The sequence below is a fragment of the Corythoichthys intestinalis genome, chromosome 16, assembly GCF_030265065.1.
Source record: "Corythoichthys intestinalis isolate RoL2023-P3 chromosome 16, ASM3026506v1, whole genome shotgun sequence".
NCBI lineage: Eukaryota > Metazoa > Chordata > Actinopteri > Syngnathiformes > Syngnathidae > Corythoichthys > Corythoichthys intestinalis.
The window spans coordinates 45,080,913-45,092,482 of NC_080410.1; positions in this window are offsets into that span (position 1 = coordinate 45,080,913).

Consider the following 11,570-nt stretch of genomic DNA (forward strand, 5'->3'; position numbering starts at 1 on the left):
TTGGATATTCTTGGAAGATTGTTCAAGGACAAAAAGAGTAGAAATTCTTTGATTTTTACCTTACTTAGTCCCCTTAATTTTCATGGCTATATCATTGGACAAGTAAGTAAAAATGGCCTTCATTTGTCTTGTTTGTCCCTTTAACACTTATTACTGCCATTGACATGCCAACTTCCTGGTTAACTCATTGGCCTACATTGATGGCAACGGATGTCCAATTTTTTTTTTTTGATAGAACGTCTATTGATGTCAATGTCACCGAAACATGATGCCTCCCAGTTTTCAATCGATGATTATTCCCCCATCTTAAAGCAAAAATCTGGGGTCTTCCTGCCAGCTCTGTGTGATTTGAAAGAAATGAAACACGAAAGCTTTATTTGCATGCAGTCAAAATGGAGAAAAAAAGCCCACAGGTGCATCCTGGGACAGTAGCGAGTCGCCGCTTCATTAGCCGACCGTGAAGACGCGCTTTAGCTGGTGTCTTTCCACATCACCTCACCTTTTTTTTGTGATGGAAATCCAGTGAAACTTTGTTTTTTTTCCCCTTCTCTACATTTCAACATCATGTTCAAAATTTAACATCATGGCCATTAATGATAAGAATCACATGATGAGCTTATTTTAAAGCTACACTTACTAGCCCTCAAGAAAACGGATTTCAACGGATCCTTTTTTTTTTTTTTTTTTTTTTTAACATCTCCTTTCATCAAGGCATTATCAACATTAAAAGTGTCGCCATGGAATCAGAAATATGTCGTAAACTGGGGACCCCTTAATAGAGAGGAACTAAATTCGACCTTATTCAAGAATTGGAGACTGTATATGTGTCTTCATTAGTCTGCACTGTCTTCAATACATTTTTTTTCGTTCATCCTTTTATTAGAGTTGTCCGAGAATTACTTTTTAAAGGGATAACCGATGTCCCGATACTGTCCAACTCCAAAAACCTGATACCGATACCCAGTGCTTAATTTGTAAATCATGAGGTGCCGGAACGCAAAGTACATATGAAAGCGGAGGGATGACGGCACGGGGACAGGTCCCGGAACATATGCAGAAAATGGTGAAGACAAAACGCAAATGCCCACTTGCCATGCTGTGGGACTTTCCTTTTTTTCTTTCTTCTCTATGTGCTTTTCTGACTCATTTTGAACCATCTTCAGTCTTTTTGGCATGTTGAAATACCGTTAGATCCTGGCTGCCTGCTCCCCAGATGCCGCAAATTTCAAGTTTTTTTTTCTTTTTTAATGTCAGGGGCGTGATTTGCTCGTCCAGCTTTTCAGTGCATCAACAAATCTCCGACTCTTTCAAATGACGTTAAATTTTTACAAACAACATGCAATTCTTGGGATTTGTTGTGTAAATGAATTTATGCATATTATTATATTATTTTATTATTTTATGTCCGTAACTAAGTGCAATATTCTGATATGATGTTTTCCGAGGCACCCTGAAGTGCACGCAACTAAACACACAGACCTTTTCTCTGTGTCAAAGCAGCTGAACAGGCAGGTAAAAGGAAGAAAAGACTGAATGAGGAAATACTTTGATAAAACGTATTTTACATGAAAGTCATTTTGATGAACTATGGGTGTCTTTTAGCCTGGTACACCAGACTCACCACTGTTCCAGCTATTGAGTCTGGCCACCGTTCAGCGGATACAATTTCCAGGGCGGAGCAAGCCACAGCAAACAGACAGCGGAGTGGACCAATCAGCGACGGGCGGACGTGACATTAGGAATGAGGGCAGGATGAGGGACTTGCGCGCGGAAGTAAACATACGAGGAGAGCCGAGTTTATTCAAAATGGCTAGCGCGAGACAGACTGTTGTCATGGACTTGTGTCGATGTGTTTTTGGTAATTTAAAACTGATTTTACCGTGGATTGGAACATATTCCCGGCTCTCCTGTTCACCATCTGTGTTGTTGTGGAGACGACTTCCAACGCGTAAGAGGGACGTTGCTCGTTAAGAACATGTCACGCAAATAAACGAATTTGATTGGACGGTTGACTTTGTCCTTGCTCGAGAGGCCGTTAATGGGTCCCAGACTATTCTCACAGTGTTTGAAAAATACAGGGAGAACAGTCTGGCCGTGCCAGGCAAGGTGTCTTTCCCTTTAAGATCCTTGCTTCTTAATGCTATATATATTTTCAGCCGCTAGAGTGTAGCATGCATGCAATTCTCAATCAACCAAGTGCAACTGTTTAGAAAACATAACCAGTAGCTTTGTAGTTAATTGTATCATATTAGAATGAAGACTCAATTACAATACAGTGCATTAGATATAATGTTGAATAAATTGTGAGTTCAACGACTTGTTTAAAATGTCACTGGTCGTTTTTTTTTTTTTTTTTTTTTTTTTTTTAGCTGCGTAAACAGTAACTTATTGTTAACTTTAACATAATATACAACTACAACTAATTTTATCTGACTATCTTACTTTTATCTGATTTTTATCTGATTTTATCCATGTTTCTGTCTGTTTTTTTGCTTTTACTTTTTTATTCTTAGTCTTTTTATTTTTATTATTTTTTATATGGTAATGTGCACTATGACATTTGTTTTTCAAATGTAAAGTGCGTTATGAAAAAAAAAAGTATTATTATTTTATTATTATGACTTTATTAACTTGACGTGTTCTGTCCTCACTAAACGTGAAGTTGTTCATCTTGACAGACAGCAAACAAGGCCACTGTGTTTTTTTTAAGCTTTTTCTGTCACTCTTGACAATTTGTAAAGCTGTAACACACATATGTAGACTTATGTTCAAAACACACATTTTAACAATAAAACATCTGACACAAAACAATTGGTGTTTAAACGTCCTTCTCTTCTGACCAAAATGTAAATTTAGTAGATTAAATTAGCCTAATTTGCCTAGCAAAAGTCCGCTAGCTTAAATGCTACAAATGCAAAGGTATTTACAATTCTCAAATCTCTCATACCAAATCGTTCACACGTTACTCCACAAACTCTAGCTGTAAACTTAATTACAAATGCATACACAAACATATATTAGCTGAAAAAACTTACCTTATGAGCCAAACGAGAGGGCAGCTGTCTTATAGACCCTACCCACCGACGTCACAAAATCACGTGCTCGCTGTATGGTTCCGCCCACTTGTCCGTCATTTTGTGTCTGTATTATCAATGGTCTCAATTGATCGAGCAATTTATAATGCATTTCATGGAAGACCCGGTGCCTTCGGATGCCGTAAACTCACTTGATGCGTTGCATAAAAGGCGTTATGTGGAAAAGCTTCAGTTTATCCATTCACCAGATCCATATTTGATGCCTAAATCGATGTTTTTCGACCCGCTGTCTCCGCCATATTTGCCTGACATCTGCTAGCTACCCTGAACTGTACAACTATCTTGTCCACACAAAATCAGCCTATTCTCACGAAAGTTTGAAAAACTTTAAGAGCTTGGAGGCTTATAAATACTTCGTTGCTGGTTGGGTGAAACAGGTCCTCGTCCACGAAAATTCGGCAGGAATCTATCTTGTGCTTGGAAAGGTGAGTCACGAAATTTTCAGTTCAAAATCTTTTGTTATTGCTAACATCCACTGTCAAGTCTAATGTATTTCATGTCGTTTGTCAATGGAGTTAGGGCTTTTAATGTTTATATGGTTTAGCGATAGCACTCTCACTACATACATACGTGTATGTTGTCGGCGATTAGCCTAGCAATGATCTTAATTTTGGTTGTCAGCCCAAAACCCTCTAAATATATATTAAATGCATCTTACCAGATATAAAATGACTACTACATAATCTGTGGTAATCGTTTGGAGCCCAGTTTTCTCGTCGTATTGCAGCAGCCCATCTCGCTCTCTTCTCTCCGGGTCTCTCGGAATCCGGTAGAACTTCAAGTCTCTCCGTCTTCTCCGTCTATCTTCTCTGTTATTGCAACCGACCGCCACACACGCCTTCACCATTTTGATTATTAATGTTAACGAGCAGAAAAGCACGTAAATAGGAGGAATGTACGTAGCCGTAACAGGTAAACATGATGTGTTGACGGACAATTGGGCGGCACCAGTCAGGAGGAAGGAGTTGTGACGTCACGTGGGTAGGGTCTATATCCATGTCGTCTCCTCATAGAGGAAGTCGGCGTGATGTCACGATGACGTCACCTCGCTTAGCAACGTGTTGCCATTTTGTGAAGGGGGAGCGCAGAGCTAAACATTCCATAGGCAAACATCTGAAATTCATATATTTCAGATGTGTTTTGCGTCTTTTTTCCTAAAAACGTCTTAAACGTGGCTTACTATTATCACGAGTCACTGCCGACAGACGCGAGGAGGCGATGCAATTTAAAATTAGCGTTTATTGGCTTACAAAGCTGCCGATACAAAGTCGCAGCTGATAGCTGGATAAACAAAGTAATGGCCTGCAGTGGAATTCGGAAACATCTACAACTACTGCATAAAGTCACCTAGTAAGTTGACCTTTATCATTTACGTAGAATATGTACTGTGTGGAACTGAGAAAATTGGTAGTATATACGAAGTGATTATTTCTGCCGTTACCGGTAATTCGCCTCCAAGCGTTATTTAGAAGTCAACACGTCACGGCAAAATAACCAATTCCCACCAGGCCAATAATATACCGATTGACTAATCAGAGCAGTTCACGGCAAAAGAAAAAAAAAACCTTTGCGAGTTGCCGGTTAAGGTAAAAATAACCACTGCCTAGTATATTGAATCGTAGCAGCTAACTGGGGCAAAAAATAATCAATTAAACTCACCAGTAATAAATTATCGGCTGCAAACGTAAATGTGCTTGGATTTAGGTTCCCACAGGCGAAATGAGTCCACGGAACCGTCTTCTTTTACTGTTCCTCGATTAATTGTGCTCAGCCATTTGTTTCTCCTTTTTTTCTCACGTGGAAGAATGAAGAACTTCAAATGCGGCTCCGAACTCTTCCTTGTGTGACAACCCGCAACACAGCAACTTTTAGTCATTCAGACGGAAAAAAAGACCGCAAATAAGTTCAACGCGTTTCTATTACAATGCACGACAGAGCAACTGCTTGTGACTCGTCTTTAGCATACCTGTTAAGTTGTAGAAATTGCAAATAGGGAGATTTCTGTTTGCCAACCCCGATGACGCGCGCGCGCGCGACAATCGCTAAAACAAAATGCAACCATTTTTTTTCAAGTTCATTTTGGTCACAACACTTGTGTAAAAATTAACTACACTGTCAAAGAACCTCTTTTTGGTGGCATCAGAGATAGTCTTCAACTTGCTCCATGTATTGTCTGGCATCATGTGATACTGCTATGTTGCTTGTGTCATGCCAGTTCTCCTTGTTCCTGTAATCAACATCTAGGATATCCTCAGCTTTCCTGATCACATCCATTTGCACAAATTTGGACATCAGCTTCCTCAGCAGCCTCTTCATCTCATCAACCATCACTCCAATTAGGGTTTCGTCAGACTAAATCAGCAAGATTAAAAACATTAATTACATCATTTAGAAAATTAATCATATTTGTTTTTAAAAGTATCTTTGTCATGGCAGTTTTTTAATTGAATTGTAACCTAGAATTGAAACTTTATATTTTTTGTTTCAGCACAGTAATAATGATATAATGTAATAAAGTGTATAGTATACACTTTAGCTTTAGCATAATAGCGAATCTAAATGATTAAACTTCAAGTAAGTAACGATATGCTTTCTCACTTAAATTCATATATTGTGGGGGTAGGACCGCAGTGGTTTAATATTCCATGATTTTTGATCCACGAAAACACAGAGTAAAGCAGCGACTTCTTCCTCGTCATCGTTCTCCCATCATTAGCTCTAATGCTATTAGCATTAGGCTAGTTAGCTATCGCTGGCAGGTAAGACTTACGGCAATTACGTTGACGAACGTCGTTTTTCCCGAATACTGGAGGCCGACCAGGGTCAGCTCCATCTCTTCCTTCCAAAATAAAGACTTGAACCAGTCTAAAAGCCGGTTTATTAGTGCCAGCATCTTCCCTCCCTGTCAGATGAGGGCTTTTCCAGCTCTGAAGGGGAGGGAGGGAGGGCAGGGAAGTCGGAGACGGCCAGGCTATTCGTTGTTGGTCACTTTCCGAATCGGGCCGAATGGTATCGTTACAAAACGGTGACAAACAAAAACGTAAAAAAAAAAAAAAAAAAAAATTGACATTTTTGGAAAATCGGGAGATTTGGCTTTCTAATCGTGAGGCGTGAGCATTGGGTTCAAAATTGGGAGTCTCCCGACCAAATCGTGAAACTTAACAGGTCTGAAATGTGCAGAAGTGGAAGCTTCTCCCCCTTTTTGGTCCCTGTATGCACGTATCCTACCCACCACGCGTTACAACTGGCGCCCGAGCATTTTTCCTGGCTCCTCAGTCAAGTAAGGGATCCGTCTATTTTCTGGATCCGACGGTTCCATCGCGTCTGCAATAATGGTTTTGGATCTGTCCATTTTTTTAATTCGTCAGTCCCACAGCGGCTTTTCGGATCAGTCTATTTTGAGGAATCGGCGGCCTGATCGCAGCTGCAATATTGCCATGGGATCGGTCTAATTCCTGGTTCTTCGAGTGAGTAAAAAATTATGGATTAGTAGTGACGGGACGAAATGGGCTGAGGTTCCGAAGCTTGTGTCGAGTAATGGGAGGGGCGTTTCCACAAAGCTTGTCGCGAGGCGCGCGTCGTTTGGCAAAACCCAGAAATGAAGATGTGGGAAGCCTCGCCGGCGGCCGGTGTTGTGCCGGCTGAATCTCGTGAGCGCTTCGTGGCGCGCATTGAAAAAACAGGACAGACTACGGTATAAATTGGTTACAAAACGCAATGGCGATCGCCTATTATCTCACATTTTGTGGATTTCGGGCTCCTGTACTTGTTACATCTGTGCGCAACAGTGCAACCAGTGCAATCTTTTTTCGAGCCTTGTCCTTTGCTTGCGATGGAACCTGCGCGAAAAAAGCGATCCTCCCCTGTATGATTTGATTGCTTTCAATAAGGTAAGGGAGAAAAACTACTTTAATATACATATGTGAGTGTGTGTGTACCTAACTGAACCAAACATCAACTGAATGAACAATCCATTAGTGTACTGGGAGGCACAAAAGAATACCTACCCAAATTTATATAAACTGCCACTCACATTTCTCTGCACCCCAGCTTCATCTGTGCTTTGTGAAAGAATATTTTCTAAAGCTGGTGAAATATTGTCCAAAAAAAAAGAAACCGTTTAAAGCCAGCCACTGTGGGAAAGCTATTATTTCTAAATAAAAATGAATAACAAATTACCCTTAGCACTTGTTGTATTTTGTTCACATACTAAATTACTATCACAAGCACATTCATATCTTTGTCATAAGCAAATAGCCATTGAATACTTAGCAATGTTGACCTCTTGGGTTTCTAGACCACTTGATGGCGCCATAGGGTAAATGAAGCACCATGAAGCTTTGCTACATGTGCAAACCAATTGGCTGCAAAGCTTCATGAGGCATTATTTGGCCATCACTATGGTTAGTATTGCTATCATTTTTGTTGACTATTCTTCGTGGGAGTTTTCCCCAAATCATACAAAATAATTAAAGCACTATGGCACGCTACAGTGACGACAGTGACTCTGACGTGGACCTTACAACAATGTTGTACTTCGTCAGGGAATGTGTGTTTGCGTACTGCTGAGCTCCCGAGTGAAGAGTGGTCAAGGTGGAAATATTTTTTGTGAATAAATGTGCATAAGTGTAGGCTTCTCCCCTTTCTGGTACTTTTATACATGTATCCTAGCTACCACGCGTTACAATGTACAAGACCTGGATTACACAAGGTGTCCTCTTTGGCCTGTACTGTATGTAAAGCACACGACAGCTCTGGATGCTAACAATCTACATAATTATATTGGGATAAGTTTGAAAACGCAATATGCTTACCTTGACTATCTGCTAATAAAACCGGAGTTCCCAACAGCATAGTCTCTCTCGCTCTGTTGTCATTGAGACTTTTGCCCAACTTTTGTCTTATCAGGTATTTGCTGCACGCATTTTCCCCTGAAGCTCGTCCTGTGAACGACCGACAGTGCTGTCCTGCTCTTCACTTTTCAGATCTGGTTCAAATAGGAAGGGTAGAACTAACGACATGTTGGGAAAGCTAACGAGTGACACGCTGGAATTTCGTCAACGGGACCAGTGACGTCACGCACTGCAACGTAACAAGAATGGCGACCTATCACTTAAAATAACTTTACAAACATTATTAAAACAAAAACACTAAGAGGGGTTTTGATATCAAATTATTATAACTCATACTAACATGTATCTTTTAAGAATTACTTGTCTTAAAAATAGAGGATCCCTTTAAGAATTGGAGACTGTACAGCAGGGGTGTCCAAACTTTTTGCAAAGGGGGCGAGATTTGGTGTGGTAAAAATGCGGGGGGCCGACCTTGGCTGAAGTCCTTTACGTAGAACAATATATTTGAGCAAATTTTAGCAAGCTATTCTGTGTGTCACATTTGCTTTATTATTTTTTTTAATTGATAATTTCAATAATCTCGCAACTAGCCTTTGTGGCGTTCTCTTTCAAGTCTTGGGCTCTTGCGAAATACCGCTGCTGTGAAATTAAACTAGCTTCAAGTTGTTTCAATTTCTCACTGCGAATCTTCCCTGTAATCTTGTCATACATGTCAGCGTGTCTTGTTCGGTAATATTGCCTCACATTGAACTCTTTAAAAACAGCGACTGTCTCTTTGCAAATGAGGCAGACACAGTTGTTGTGTATTTTAGTGAAGAAATAGTCCAATTTCCACTAATCCTTGAAGCGTCAGCCGTCACAGTCAACTTACTTTTTTTTTTGTTCATTGTCGCTATTGTAGAAAATTGGGTCACACGGGGTAATGTTCCTTAGTGCTGCTGCCTTTTAGTGGGTGAATGAGGAGCAGCATTTAGTGTGTAAACTACTTCATATGCTGGTAGTAGTACTGCTGACCAATTTATTAAGTCTGTGTGCAGGCCAGATGTTATTGATTTTATGACAGAGGCTGGGGGCCGGATGAAATTTGACCACGGGCCGCATTTGGACCCCGGGCCGGACTTTGGGCATTTCTGCTGTACAGGGGTGAAAGTGGGCCAGAACAGTCAGGAACGCAGTTCCGGTATAAGATTCAGGGCCAGAACGCAGTTCCGGTATAAGATTCAGGGCCAGAATGCTGTTCCGGTACACGGTGCTTTGATTCGAAAAATATGACGGCAACTGTCAAAACGCTATTTAAAAAAATAATAAATAAAAAAAAAAAAAGCTAAACTGCCACACATGCATTTCATCTCCAAGAAGAAAACAATCTACCGACATCAGATTTACATACACAAGTGTTAACAACAAGTATTTTAAAGTGCCTGTGTAGCGTCATCCGTTTCCACCAATATTTATTATTTATTTTATTCCACGGACGGCATGGAGGTTTCCCCAGCTGCTGCAGTTATCTGACTCTGACGATGATGAGTCACGTCAATGTGCGAATGCACGCAGCAAAGCAAAACGCCTGGAGTCATTTATCCGTTCAATTGGCTGACATACTGACATGTGATCAGCAAAGATAGTTAGCTCTGATTGGTTCAAATGTGCATGTTTTCTGGAACAGCAAAAAAAAAAAAAAAAAAAAAAAAGGTTGTTGAATTGATGCGACAAAAAAGGGCAATCTTTAAGAGCAGCGAAAGAGTTGAGGAGGCTTATTTATCATATTTAGTTTTATTTGCTCTGATGGGGAGGTTCAGAACAACTTAGCTGTCAATGTGCACTTTGGACTTATATTTGTTCATTTATGTTAGGCTACTTATTCATTTCCTCATTTAAAAAAGTCAATGTTTGCGTGATCTTGAAAATATATTCCATTTCACTCTGCATAATATAAGTCATTTTTACTTATTTTTCTGAATGTATATCTTAAAAAACAAGTAAATGTTTACATTAACTTCAATTTGAATATATAGCCTATGTTCTTAAGTAGTTAAAATTAAGATTTGGCATTTGATATGTGAGAAAATGAGGGGGGAAAAAATTAGGAGATGGAGGTTGGGGTTATTGCTGTTTTTGTCAACTTTTATTTTGAAGTTCCTCTCTGAGACCCCCAATTTGGCCAAATTTCAAAATGGTCCGATATGCATGTGTGATACATCATTGGAAAGCTCAAAATCTCAATTTTCTGGGAGAAGAAGAATTTTGAACAGGAGGGCATTTTTTAAAAAATAAAATATTTTTTAAACAGCAAAACCCTAACTGGAGGTGAGAGCACGCAAGAGCATATTTAAAGACGCCATGATTTAACGAGGTATTATCGCGTACTTACCTTGTTTCAATCCCAAAACTCCATGGAGCATGTATCACTGACTGTCACGACACAGCTGTGAATGGCCACAGCCGGATTTTTGGGGGATTTTATGGGTGATACATTGTAATATAAATAGAAAGAAAATATTTCAGAAGAGCATCTACAAAGAAAAGAAAGTGCAATGTTACATTATATTAGTCAAATAGCTGTTGATTGTGAAACCAGCATGACATAACCATAATCGCGCCTAAATTCTTGCAGCCTCCTGTACCTGTCTATTGGATCCGGCCACTATCTTTGATGGGCGCAGTTAAAATAAATTCTTGAAGCACGTCAACTACACAGGACTATCCAATAATAATGAATTAAATAATATATGATAGCAAAAAAATTAATAAATTTAATGTTTTTATATGAATGCGATCGCCATTTTAATGAATTAATGACACATTTAATAACAAATGTTTGCATTTAAATCCGTGGCACTTTTAGTCTCCAATACAACAGAATTTTGAAATGATTAATTCCATATTTAATGGTGTATTTATTTAATTAACCTTGGCACTTTTATGCAAGGCAAATTTATTTAAAAAGCACAATTTAACACAAGGTAAAAGTGGTTCACATGACATGAAAATAAGCAAGACAACTTTAGTCTCCCATACACTTTGTCCAAATTTCTGTGAAATTAGAGGGGGAGTAAATTTAACTGAAACAAATCCAAAGCTGGCTGAATACTGAAAATATTTCTAAAACAGCAGCCTGGCTAATGATACAGCATAATTCTGCTGTAGCACTGAGTCATATAAGCTCTATGTAAATAACCGCTAGCTTGCAGTTGCGCTAAGTCTACGTGCTTATGCTGTTGAAAAAACTCATCACAACAAACCTCTGTTTTTCTTCACGTCTTTGCTGTCCGAAGGGCTTTTGTCTTTTCATGAAGTTGACTTGTCACCGTATCGTCGCTCAATTGCGGAGGCTAAAAACAACACCCTCAGGTAGCTAGCTAGTCTGCTGGGTGGTGAGACTAGGGTCCGTTGTGAAATTATCGCATCACAGGAAAAAGTGAAACGGGCAGAAGGCACACTAGAAAAATGATTTCATTATTATTTAAAGACTTATAATGAACGGTTTTGTTGTTCTTTTGTTTTATTGTTTTGTATAATTTTTTGAATACTGCTTTCATCAAATATTATTTGAATATTTTTCTTGATGCCTTTTTGGACGCTGTTGCGCCCTTAGGCGGTTGCTTAAATTGCCTTATGGGCA